This window comes from Alosa pseudoharengus, unplaced genomic scaffold (assembly GCF_046254945.1).
Source record: "Alosa pseudoharengus isolate Yale_2024_CS ecotype anadromous, Long Island Sound unplaced genomic scaffold, YU_APseudo_1.1 YU_APseudo_1.1_scf_10, whole genome shotgun sequence".
Classification (NCBI taxonomy): domain Eukaryota; kingdom Metazoa; phylum Chordata; class Actinopteri; order Clupeiformes; family Clupeidae; genus Alosa; species Alosa pseudoharengus.
In genome coordinates this window covers 28,110,980-28,125,285 of record NW_027468565.1, presented here as the reverse complement: position 1 = coordinate 28,125,285, position 14,306 = coordinate 28,110,980, and the positions used below count along the sequence as shown (strand labels likewise).

The 14,306-nt window shown below is 39.8% G+C and overlaps 1 protein-coding gene across 1 annotated transcript in view; it reads right to left on the bottom strand.

Annotated features, from left to right (window-relative positions):
* The window catches only part of lingo1a (leucine rich repeat and Ig domain containing 1a), a 41,075-nt gene extending 30,496 nt beyond the window's left edge, over window positions 1-10,579 (bottom strand). Inside the window, exon 1 of the mRNA XM_076301651.1 lies at window positions 10,517-10,579. The gene's annotated coding sequence lies outside the window, so the exon portion shown is untranslated. The remainder of the gene's footprint in view (window positions 1-10,516) is intronic.
* Window positions 10,580-14,306: the final 3,727 nt, after the last annotated feature.

The following is a 14,306-nucleotide window of genomic DNA, read 5'->3' as shown; positions in this document are numbered from 1 at the left end:
TTCTGTCCCATCAGCCTTAACTCAACCTGCTAGAGCCCCCCATGCCTCTACGCCTCAGCAACACACACACACACACACACACAAGCTCTGTAATTGGCGGTATCCATTATAAGTGTGCTCGCTGTCACACTCTCATACTCCATCGCTCACTCCACTTTTTCCTCCGATGATCTCTGCATGATGAAGGACCACACCTGTGCTTGAGCCATCATCACGTCGGCATATGGCAGCCATGATGAATCTCACGTATGCCATGACGCACATGGCGTGTGACATACAAAAGGATTCACCACGATGAAGGAAGATGCCGTAAATTGTCACAGCTGCCAAAAAGAAGGTAGACACCCCCTTCTCCTCCCAACGCCTGTGATCAGTAAGTGATGTTCATTTGAATGGCTGCTGTTGCCATTGTGATGGTTTCATTCAGTCTGAACATTCTTTCACCCTGATCATCATCTTTAGCTCATTCATACAGTACATTTGAGTCAGACAGTCAGCATTGTAATGCTAATTCGTGTGTCTTTTGTACTGTTACACAAACCACATATTTTATTTCAGTAGGATATCCTGTAATTAAGACAGAAAAAGCCTTCTGTTTGGTAATGTCTAGGAAGTAAATGAACACTTAGGAATTTGAATAACGCAATTAAAACAATTTAAATAATTAATACTTTCTTTGTGCTCTGAAGGGAGTTTAAGGACAACTGCATGTTCACGTTTCCAAAAATGCGACAACTGAAATTAGCACTTGAGGCTGATGTGAACTGATCCTATGGAGGGATTCATTTTCATCACAATTATAAATAGGCACTTTGTCACATTCTCTCTCTCTCTCTCTCTCTCTCTCTCTCTCTCTCTCTCTCTCTCACACACACACACACACAGCACATCATCCTACCACCCACTAGTTACCCAAATGCCTTCAAGCAACAGCCTGAACCCATATTAGGAGGCATAGAAACACGCAGCAAAGATAAGCCTGTCAGCCTTTTTGAGAAGCGACTGCAGTTTCTTGTAGAAAAGCAAATGGACGGAAAAAAATGTAACTTGTGATGTATGCCAAGAGACGAACAAAGCTGTTACAAAGGTGTGCATAATCTTATGGATATCTGCACCACATGCACGCACGCAGGCTGAAATCTTAAAAAAGGAGACAAAAACCCTGCCAACTAAGAAGATGGTTATTCAGCTAAAACCTGAAGTGGACTTATACGGTACAAGGACTAGTATCCTAGTAGAAAGAAACCAGCGGCGAAGACATAATGTGATTTATTATAACACCTTCACGCAAGCTTCATCAGTGCTAATGGTTCAAATCCCATAGACACTTCATGTGCGAAAGAGGATGAATCCTATGATCCGTCACAGACAGAATATCTGTGTGGCATGGTATTCACCTGACCTAGGGTTGGTTTAATAGTTGGATTTCACAGAAATAAATGACATTCACACACACAAAAAAAAAACACACACACAATCCATTTGCTTATTTCAGTTGGCAGGAGCATGTCATAGTTTTTCCATTAGGTTGACAACCTAAAGGCAATACAATTAAGTGAAGTGGACGGTCTCTCAGTCCATAATCCCTTAACTCCCAGGATGATTAAAGTACCATGCTACATTTCATAAATATGATAAATGCTTTGTGGACCACTAAATCATTCATGACTGGATAATTACCTAAAGACGGAGCATTTTGGGCCAAAATTGAAAATCAAAATGAAGAATAAAACACATTTCTTATACTCAAGTATATTTGTGCTGCAGTATTACTCCCTACTAATTAGTGTCCATAAATAAAAAGGAAAGGACACTAGACGTATAGTAGTAATAATGGTATAATATTGTTCATTAGCACAAACCGCTACTTTGGAGTTGCACTCTGTGCATCAAAAAGCACTATATACAAATAACATTTTACTTACTTACTGTCCATTCCAAAGAGCTCTATAACTCTATAATATGTGAAGGTTGTAAATTGTACATGTTGTAATGTACACCCTAGGCTATCTATAACCACACAGTGAGTTGCATAGCAGAATGCTTAAATAACCCTTGGTAGTAAAAATAATGTTTATTAAAGACTGCCTGTTGCATATGATAATATAAGGCTGGTGGACAACGCTTGCCGGTGTGAAAAAAAGAAGAAATCTACTAAAAAAGAATCCTCTCAGCCGTGACTTTTTAATGTGGGGGCTCTCGTACCCCGCTATGGATTTCCCATCTCAGGTGGAACTGCGGTGAACAAGGTCAGAGTCAATCTGGGCCAGAAGAGAGGCAGGGGGAGCGGTGGCATGACTGACTCCCACGCCCAGGCGGTGGACTGCGGAGTTCCTCGGCGGGTTAAAACCACCGATCAAGGCAACACAGAAACCTGCTGGGCAGGCAGAGGTGGTGGGATCAGTTCCAAGTGCATGCTTATTCCTGCATGTGGTGTGGGCTTATCCTAGGGATGTGTGTGTGTGTGTGTGTGTGTGTGTGTGTGGGGGGGGGGGGGTGGTTCCCCATAAGCATTCCGTTCTCATGTCCTCTCTGTAAGGAGAGTCTGACCTTTAATCCTGCTCTCTGCTCTCAAACTAAGATAAGAGAAAATCTTTTTAAACACATTTTAGTTCAAAAGCTCCATTTAGATATACAGTACAGTGCACTTTTTCAAAACAAGAATGATGGAAGTTTTACATGTAGCTACATAAAAAATGTGGACACACTTTACCTGGATAGTCAGCCCATCGACTATCTACAGTACACATATTCAGATTATCAGCGACCAACAATAATCAACAATAATCAGCAAATCTGTTGACACTAGGTTAATGACAAGTTATGATTAAGTTTAAGGTTAGGGGTTGGATTTGGTTAGTATGTTTTTTTTTCAACACCAGTCAACAACAATTTCACATACTGAACTTCAATGTTAATCAATGATCTGTTAGTCTCTGTGAGAGGACTATCCAAGTAAAGTGTTACCAAAAACGCAAACTACTCCTGAGTGATCCTTTACAGGATCACTGCCTTTTTAAAGCATGTCCTTTGGGCTGGTCATTGTAGAAGATTTGTGTAGCCTATTCATAATCTGGCATTTAAAAAAAAAGAAATTTGAATCAGAAATATGAAAAAACTAGATGTACCGCAGAGCGGTACAAAATATGACCGCCGCCCAGTCCAGCACATTTTTTCCACAAAAATAAATCACGCTGAAAGGCCTATATGATTCTAACTGTCTCACTAAATTGCATTATCCACACTCAATTCTCACTGATATCTGCTAGACAACAAGTACCAAAACATGATTAGTTCATAGATTTCACAACAAATTCATTTTATACAACCCCACCTCCATCTTTCCTGTTCATAATTCTGAGAAATTCTTGAATTGTGTGCATGTGTGCATGTACATGTTTATGTTATGTGTGTGTGTGTGTGTGTGTGTGTGTGTGTGTGCGTGCTTGTGTGTGTGCCTGCGTATGTGCCTGTGCATGCAAGCGTACATATGTCTACTGTGTGAGTATGTGTCATACGTATGATTACTATGAATGTATGTGTGTGTGTGTGTATCTGTTTGTGCACATGTGTGCACATGAAATGGGTTAACATGACCCCTGGAGGCAAACATACGAAAAAAAATGGTCATCCTAGTCCCTACAGTTCTCAAGATATTCACAGAGAACTGTGTCTGCCCTACCCTCCTTTCGGGGGGTCCAGTCCAGCGGGGGGGCTACAGATCAAAACGAAAAACGACGGTTCCATGCTATCCATGTGGGGTTACATGCCCACAAAGTTTTGTGTACCCCGGACTTTCAGTGTCCCGGGAATCCTTGTTGGTGTACGTCACTAAATGTACACATACATTATTTTATTGTAAGGCCCCCCATGAACGAAAGTACACAAAACTTGGCATGCATTCGGAGGGTGTCATAATGATCCTACACTTTTAATTTCGTGCAGTTTTGACCTTGTCAGCCAGAGATATTGTGATGAAAACACCTAATTTTTTGCTTTTTAATTTTTAACTAGGTGGCGCTATACATGAAATAAGTGGTAATGGGATGGGTTGACATGCCCCCTTAAGACCAACATACATAAAAAAGGTGGACCTCCTAGGCCCTACGGTTCTCGAGATATTCACAGAAAACTGTCTCCGGCCACCTACAGGCCAGTTGGTGTATAGTAACATAAATGAATTTATTGTGTGGCCCCCCATGAACAGAATTCCACGAAACTTGGCGTGCATACAGAGGGTGTCATAATGATCCTACACTTCCAATTTCGTGCAGTTTTGACTATGTTAGGTCACAGATACCTGCAATTACAACACCTCATTTTTACTTTTTTGTGTTTAACTAGGTGGCGCTATACATTAAATGAGTGGTTATGGAATGGGTTGACATGGCCCCTTGAGATCAACATACAAAAAAAATGGTCCTCCTAAACCCTACGGTTCTCGAGATATTCACAGAAAACTGTGCCTGCCCTACCCTCCTTTCGGGGGGTCCAGTCCAGCGGGGGGGCTACAGATCAAAATGAAAAACGATGGTTCCATGCTATCCATGTGGGGTTACATGCCCACCAAGTTTTGTGTACCCTGGTCTTTCAGTGTCCCGGGAATCATTGACGGAAATTTGGGCAGCCGAAAAAAAAAAAAAAAGAAAAGAAAAGAAAATCTGACTAAACCTATATGACCGCCGCTTCGCTGCGCGGCGGTCATAATAATATCAAGATGCCGACTGAGTTCAATGCAAGTCCATCATTCGATCCTGTGCTAATATATTAAGTATATAACAAATATGTTCCATCTAAGACAATCCTTATAGTTTAAAGAACACAAAAAAATAAAACTTAATTCAATTAGGATGTCAAATATATTTTGTCTAAATCTGTTTGTGATGAACTATGAACACCACATTTGAGCACTGTCACAGCACATTTACCTTGAGTGACCTTTTTACCCATCTGTAGTTCTGACAACCTGAAGGCCAACAGCTTGCATGCTACTGCTTGTTACAATGAATGATATGCAACATGCATCTGTTGTACAAGTAAGGGCAAGCATTTGTAGCACAAGTATAATCCAAAAACCATGGCATGTACATGCATATTCTCAGTGGTGTAGTCTACGTCAGTGGTTCTCAAAGGGGGTACGTGAAGGCACTCCAGGGGGTATGTGAGATTTTAAAATATACATATATTTAAAAAGTAGAATAATTTGTAATAAATTTAGTCATGGATTATTCAAATTTAAAATGTTCAAAATATTTTTTTTCCAAATGTTTGAATTTTGTATGTGTTTATCAGTTCCAGAGTTTAATAAATTAGACACTGATGGCACAGTGATCTGTTTTAAGTCTTTTTTTTTCTCAACTAAAAATGCTTTGCGCTGGTTAGGGGGTACTTGGCTGAAAAAATATTTGACAGGGGGTACAGTACATCACTGAAAAATGGTTGAAAACCACTGGTCTACGTGATACGCAGGACTACACAGTATACCCACTTAAAAAGCACCATCTCAGTATACCCACTTAAAAAAGGCAAGGATACATATTACGTAACATTTGGGGTTGATCACAGTATACCCACTACAGCTAACAAGACTACATCACAGTAGCCTATACTCACTACAGCTAACTAGACCACACCACTGCATATTCTGATATAAAATTGGCAATGCATCAGGCAAAAAAACCAAAATATTAATGATTGAAATAGCCTTGTGAGATAGGTGTCTAACACAGGACAACAGCTTGTTCTGTATTACAGGCTGTGCACACAAAAAGATCACAGCACTTGTGTCATACTGCAGCTGTGTTCAGTCTCATTTTAAGCCTCAAGTACCACTGTAGAGCACACGAGAGTGGCAGATGCTATAGTCATTCAAAACAGGCAAAGTGCAGGTCTGATTCAAACCAAAAAAGGCTTGTTTGTGAAAATAAATGAATGTTTTCAGTTTGAAATGCTGTGCTGTGAACACATGCTTAGTGCTTCATTAATTTCTTGACCACCTCCTATCTGCAATTAATCCAAGTTTGTGTCTGAGAACCCTCTGTAAGGTCAATTAACCATTATTTCCTCATCAAATCATGATTATTTATTCTAATCATCTGGAAACTCTATTTATACTATTCACAGGAACAGTTAGAACCGTGAGCTTAACATTTTTGTTGTGAAGTGTTGATTCACTTGGTAGGTGGTTTCATATGAGCAAAGATGCTTTGGAAAAATATTAAGGACTTTCCATTGATGTCGTAACACATTTTAAAACCACAAATTACGGCACGTCGAGGACAAGCTCAGTCCAGGGGTCCATACTTCAGTTGCAAGAGTGCTCAGCTTGTCAACCCAGGGCTATGAGTTCAAACCACACTGGCACCTTAATGTCCGCTGACTCATGTTGGGTCTTTCCAGCATCCTCCTACTAAAAGGTTCCACAACATGCACCACATCACTTCACCTGGAGTTATGACAAGCAGTCTGGGAAAGTGGGCTGTTGAGTTATGCCTCCACAAGGGAGTGGTACACACTGCAATGTTCTGCTTTTGCTTAGACCCTCACACACAAGCAATTTAGCCACCAACAAAACAGACTGCCTGTGTGGATGCAGTGTGTGTATGCATGTATGTATGTATGTATGTACAGTATGGATGTATGGATGTATGTATGGATGGATGGATGCAGTGTTTGTGCTGTCTATGCAGTGCCTTCAGTTATCTTCACCGGCAGATAAGGTTGTGCTTTTGGCATGCTTGGATGTCTCAAGGCGACTGTCAAGGCCCTAATGTAGCTTTGACTGTTATTTCAGTAAAAGACAATACAAGGAAGTATCCCTGCCACCTTGCAAAAGTATCAACCCGTATCAAACAGTGGAAAATACCAAGAGGGCATCATTTTAATCAGTGCCCATACAATTAACCACAACAAATAAAAAAAATTGAGACAATGCTTGAACCTGTTGCACTAATAGCTTTTAGGTAGCATTTGATGACCCCTCTCACAGAATGGTTTCACAACTGATTATACGTTAGCTTATGAATTCTTGCATCCATTTGAAAGTATGCCTCCTTTTATAATCCGACTCAACTGAAGACACTCTTAGGCACAAATGAAGGTGGCCATCTCCTTATGGACACTCACTCTGAGTGGGAGTACTTGAGAAATAGTAATTATATTAACTCTTATGAGATAACATGTAAATTATACAGAGAAGAGAAATGTTTGCCTGTCTAAATGAACAGCAAACCATAATCTAATTCCTTTAATGTAGAAAAAGAAGTGAGTTTTGGAAATTATCAATGTCACCTACAAAATGTTCAATATTGAAAGACCACAAAAGACGCAATAGTTACAGTAATTTCAATATAGTATGACATTATTGTTTCAATTTCAGATAATAATATAAATATTTGTTTCTTCAAGCGAGTAACATAGCCTTTTTCCAAATGTCTAATTATTTCCAATTCCACATGCGTCACCTAGAAGTAGAACACAGAATCTTTCCGCAGCTTATTGGCAGGCTATCACACTTTTTTCCATTGCCTTTGAACATTATGTTGAGCTGTCGAAAATGTGTGCAGGGTCCTGTTTAATGAAAGCCTCGTGTCATGGCTTCTCATGCCATACAAGGAATGATACACAAAGAAATAACAACAGTAGACTCCACGGAGTAAAATATGTAAATCAACAAACATCAGCCAAACCAATAATAAACATATCCTAAATATACTGTTACCTTCTTTTGTTTTAAGATGACCCATCATGATTTGCACAAAATGCAATGTCAAAGAAAGGTGCTTCTGCAATGCTAATGAGTACCTGATCAACCAGATCCAGGTGTTTTGTTTATTGTGTGTGTTTGTGTGTGTGTGTGTGTGTGTGTGTGTGTGTGTGTGTGTGTGTGTGTGTTTCTGTAGGGCATTATTTTTTAGAAGTTACATGGATGTCTACTCTGTGTGTTCCAAACTATGTTAAAATCACATGCCTCAGAAGGTTTTAAAAGCTTCATCAAAAACAATTTCTTACAAATGCTGACAAGGCGACACATCTCTCTCTCTCTCTCTCTCTCTCTCTCTCTCTCTCTCTCTCTCTCTCTTTCTTAATGCTGCAAAACCAGTCAAGATTGTCATGAGATGAAGTCAGTCATAAAATCCCATTGAAAAATGAAAGCATGGTCACATCAATACAGTTCCCTGTGGTCAGTGTAGAGAAGAGCCCAACCACTTCTCTGGGAAAACAGCAAGGTCATCAATTATTACGCAGCTGAACAGGCAACTTCCATAGTCATGCTTAAACTCATTTGAGGCTATGTCCACATCATTAAACAGTTTACATTTTTTGTCTCTCTCATCATAGGGAAACTGTACATAAAAAGAACATTATTGTTAATCGGACATGAATGACAAAGCCCTGTGGGGGCACTTTCCTCTTTGGACACACTCTTAATAAATACATTCACAAACACAGCCATGGTCAAAGAGCATTGGAATATACAATAATTGATTACTTGCATTATAATTAATTAATCAATGCATGTTAAACCTTTGATTGGCACATCTGAAGGTTTAATGCAAATCTTTAATCCACATTGTAGACACTTTTGTCAATGTAATGATCACATATTAATGAAGTCCCAGAGTTCAGTCTACATGGGGGGCTATTTGAAATCCATTACATGCATTGCACACATTAAAGAATAATGCAGGCACTGTCTAGACAGATGTTTTTTTTTTTTGTCATCTAGTAGAATATCTACAATTTAAACAAACAAAAATTCACAGATGCTGCATGTAACTCAGAATAAACAAACAAAATCTGTCTTTTTCATGTCTGGTAGCAAGATAATGTTTGTGAGAAATCTCTTACCTTGAATATATTTTAAGGTTTCACACTGGGGTTTTCAATTCTCTTCATAGCAATCACCGCAAAAGCTTTTAATGTAATCAACACCAGCTTGGCTTTAAATTCCCTCAGTAACTATATGTTAGAGTTCATGACCGCATTAAAAATGTCTGAGGGCATCATGATGCTCCCCTCGCTGTCTGGGTTTTCATCAATATTAACACAGGCACCGGCACATTTAAAGTAATTAACAATTGCCACTTGTATATCCCCTACACTGCTGGTCTGGGCTGTGACTACTGCCATTTTGTGCTGATTTCTGTCTGTGTTCAGTGCACAGGTCTCCTCCTCAGCACAGTAGCACTGAGTTATAGACATAGTTCCTCCAAATAGTTCTAGCGGGCACGATGAATTCTGTATGTGTAAACCTCAGAGCTGGATGAAGAACGGGCTGCTTTGGATGCACTTGAAAGGAGGCAGCAGACCATATATATCTGCTTGTCATTCCACATTTTCTTACATGTAGGCTGGTGCTGTTATGTGAATTCTGAATTGATCTTTACACTAAAGCTTTGGTTTTGTTTTCCTTTAACTATTGACAATAGTTATTTAGGGAAGGAAGCAAAAATTAGATTGTCATTTTCGTGTAGATAATACAAGGCCCCTTGCAATTTGGGAACTCTTTTAACAGATAACTGTTCAGCTAAGCAAATTCAGCACTAGAACAACAAGAACAACAACAACAACACACACACACACACACACACACACACACACACACACACACACACACACACACACGTGGAATACACTATCAATACACTATCAAAAATACCTTGTCAACAGGGTCAGCTAATGTAGACCTTTCATAAAGTTACTGTGTAACCCATGAAAATAGGCCAGACTCCACACACAACCAAAGAGGAATTCTATTACAGCTTACTGCATTCTATGATAGCAATCCCTGATAAAGTGTGACCAAAGATACCACCACATTATCTAATCTCTAGAACATAGTCTATCAACCCCATGCTTGAATAAGGTGCATGTACCTTTAACAAAATAATATGTCTGCAATAAATCTTTGCCGTTGGACATCAGCTTATAACCCAGGCCAGGGCACAGTAGTGTCTAAGCACGTAAGCATGAAGGACACGTAAGCATAAAGTACTTCATGAACACTTTCAATATGTCATGCCAAAAAGATCAATAATTGGGACCCACTTTTTTGATGGGACCTTTAGTACAATGTTACTCATTCAGTCTTTTGGAAAACATTATACAAAAGCTACTTTTCTCAACCGCTCAGGCCAAAACACTTCTCACAGGAATCGAAACCAGGATGAGATTGCTGCTAACCAACAAACTGACGGTTGTATGTATTCACTGAACAAATCTTATGAAAATAAAACACAACTTTTACACCAGAAAATTCATCAAAACAGATATTAGTGCCGAAACCTTTCTGAATTCTTATCTTTCTGCTGACGAAAAAACAAATGCCATGTTTTTTGTTCATGCGCAACGCATTTTTTTGTCACACATCATACAGGGTGCGACCCAGCTGTGTGGCCAAGGCTAATTGTACCTGGGGTGCAAATAGTCACTCTGTTTAAAAAAAAAACAGAAGCCAGCAAAAAAGAAAGAAAAAAACAGAAACTCTGTTTGTGTGTGTGTGTGTAATACTTACAGACAGTTAGCGCTTGCCTGTGGTTTGGAACAGGGACCTGCTCACAGAGAGGGAGTAAGTAGATGAGAGTGAGACTGGCACCTTCTCTCCTCCGGCCACATTCTCACATTCCCCTCACCACTTCCTCAGGATCCCTCTGCAAAACAGGAGAGAGGAAGTGGGTTAGCATCAGATCTTTTTCTGATCAGAGCTGCTTTTCATACATTAATTACATATTAATTAACATGTAATTCATTGTTATTCATTTCAAACGTTTACTTTTTAGCAGAGGTGGAAAAAGTACTAAAATATTGTACTCAAGTAAAAGTACCAATACTTTGATGAAATATGACTCAAGTACAAGTTAAGTTACCCATCTGAAAATGTACTCAAGTAAAAGTAAAAAGTAGTTCATTTAAAATGTACTTTAAGTAAAAGTTACTTAGTTACTTTTTTTCTGGGGGGGGGGAAACCCCCAAAACAATCGGTTTTACCCAGCTCGAGTTGCTGCAGCCAGCAGCTAAAGCAGCCAGGCAGCTACAGCACTACATTCTGGGGACATGTTTGTGAGCCCCCATGTTCATGCCCCCCAGAGTGTAGCGCTGTAGCTGCCTGGCTACCTTAGCTGTTGCCTGCTGAAACGGAGATATACAGTACTGTATGTGAAAAATCGCCAGAGTTCTCCTTTAAGTTTGAGCAGCAGTTGATTTTCAAAGTTAGTTTACTCATCCTTGCTCACTTTGCAGTGAACAGTAATCCAGTACAACTGAAAAGCTGCTCACAGGCATCTGAGGCAGGCAGGCCAGGCAGGCCCATGTCGAGTTTCAGTTCAGTTTACTTTATTTGTATAGGAGTTCAGCAGATCCAAGGGCCTCGGACTGTGGGAAAAGTGGGACTGAAAATGTAAAGTTTGACTGACTGAATTTTGTACAAAAAAATAGTGAAGACTGTCTAAGGCAGTGGTGTCAAACATCAGGCCCGCCAGCAGGTTTAACAGCCCCCCAGATGTTTTTGGTAGGAACGGAAAGTCAGAAAAAAAAGAAATTCACATCCTGTTTTCTTCAACAATGTGTTATAACCGATATTTCTATGATATGACAAACTGATTAAACCTAACACTACAAACCATCCTCAGCAAGGAATAAGCAGAGAAACATGGAAGTAGGGCATTTCAAGAGAGAAAGAGCAGTATGTGACATCAGCACATTATTGTGTACTTGTTTGCTCATAAGTGATAATCAAACAACACTCTGATACCCATGCAAATGATATTGACCATGACAGCCCCCCACGAGGTTTCATTCCAACAAACCCGGCCCACTACCTAATATGAGTTTGACAAGGTCTAAGGTCATTCTCACTCTCCCTTGCTAAAGCACAAAATGGTTTGGTCCGCCTGCACAACGATTCATAAGGTATCTCATTTTGTTTACGTAGTTGAGCATCGCTAGTAGTGGTCAGCTAATTATTGTGCAGCTGGTACAATGTCTTTCTCCAAGAAAACCAAGTCGGATTACCAAAAAACAAAGGCCAAAACAGGAAAAAGAGAGAGATCAAAATGAGGGAAAACAGCTGCTAATAAACTTCTTTCCAAAGAAAGGTGAGCACACACGTAAAGACACGAAATCCCATGGTGTTAAACTGCTTGAATGTCTCCGCAATAGAACTGAGACAACCCATTGAAAGAGCAGAAAATACAGTTCCTAGGTTACACAGATAATCTGAGGTATCTCGTGATCCACTTCCATCTCCATCTTGATTCATGCCCTATGGTAGGCTACATGCTGATCATTGTAGTGGTTCCGTGCGCAATTTTCCCCCTTCCTTTCCTTTTACTGTCTATGTTCCTTTCCTTTCGGTTGTCATTAGTCTTAACTTTTTTTTTTTTTACTCAGTAACGGATGAGATTTGTGATGTAGCGAAATACAATACTTCACTCAAAACGTAATCAAGTAAAAATAAAAGTACCAATTTTAAAAACTACTTAAAAAATACAAAATACACAAAAAAACTACTCAATACAGTAACGTGAGTAAATGTAATTAGTTACTTTCCACCTCTGCTTTTTAGTGTCCCAAAATACACATTTAGTGTATTTGAAGGCTTACAGCTTTTACTTGATGTTGGCAGCAATTACTACAAACTCTCCTGCACACATTTGAACTTAAAAGTATGCCTTTGAACACTTTGAACCCAATTTGAAAGCAAAGGGGTGACCCATGCATTGGCACACCAAACTCACAACAGCAGCACTATGCTGAAGGTCAAAGGTTATGCTTACTTGCTAGTGCATTTATGTGCTCATCGTACGCCAGAGCAGGGCCGGTTCTCCCTATACGCACACTACGCAAGTTGCGTAGGGCCCCGCAAGTTAATGAAGGCCCCCTCCCCCGTCTCCTCTTGAGTCAAGCTAGTGACAGACAAGTTAGTAGGCCCTATACAGTTATAGCGACAGTGCCTCATACATTAAGAAGATGAACATGAAACCGAATTACCATTCAGGGCATGAAAAACGGAAGAAACGCCACGAGAATGACAGCGGGTAACAGCAATCAGGTAAACTTGCGTTCGTTCCATGGTTTGATGCCAACATGCGTCTCTCCAGCGTGTGTTGTCGGTCTAGCATAGGCCTACCTAACAGGGAAGTGAATCCCCTGATCTGTCTGCGGCTTGCTTGCCAGCCTTTCCCAGTCACAGTAGCCTACTTCGCAAAGTTGTGAAATATAATCGCATATTCCGTTTCTTTGAATGCGGGCGACTGGCTACATACAAAAAAAAAGACCGCATCTTTAAATGCGTTCATAATAACGTGCAGCTCAGGATGAAACTAGCAGTTTTTCAGCAGAAACATGCGAGGACCCGTCTAAACTAATAGTTGATTTCACTCTTCCCATACATTTTTAAAAGAACTAATTGTTTTACAATGTTTCAGTCAAGCTTTATAGCCTACAACTGAACGTATGCAAAATGCAAAGTAGGCCTAGCCTAATGTATTTACTTTGATCCGCTGTGCTGCATGGACAATAGATGCACATCGTAAATTAGGCCTATATGAAGTATTAAAATGATTGTTTAAAATAGTATACGTTTGAAAAAAATATTGAAATAATAAGAGAATCAGGGGAGCCAGTTCATAGCCTATGTCTTTGGCAAGTACACACTACAGACACACAGGTGAAGAACAGTCAGCCAGTAGGCTACTAGCACAACCAGACCCTTACAAAAAAACTGCATTACTTCAAGTGTCAAACTGCAGATTTCTGAGTATGAAAACCGCAGTTTTGGAGAAAATATTTGCAGTTTTTATGCAGGGAATGCAGTATTTTAGACACAAAAAAACTGCATTGTACTGCCTGGTACTACTGTACTTCACTACAGAAATGCAGTAGGCTATTTTGGACATGAAAATACTATACTGCACTGTAGCCTACTGTGGTACAGTGATGGCCAAAAGTATTGGCACCCATGCTAAAGTTGACTGAAAAGAGGAATATAAAATCATCTTTTGGAAATTGATCTTAATGCCTTAAGTGAAAAATGAGGAAATATCTAACCTTTAAGGACACCAATTTTCTTAGCATTGATTTGCATTGAGCTCAATGAGCATCAAATCAGCTAATAGGCTAACTGAAATAACACCCATGCCAATCTCTAGGTATGGTGAAGGGTATGTGATGATGTGGGGCTATTTTAATTCCAAAGGCCAAGGTAACTTTATCAGGATGCACAGTATTCTGGATCCATGAAATAACTGGCCTTTAAAAATAAAAATCTGCCTGTCTCTATGGGAATGTAACATAGGGGTGGGAAT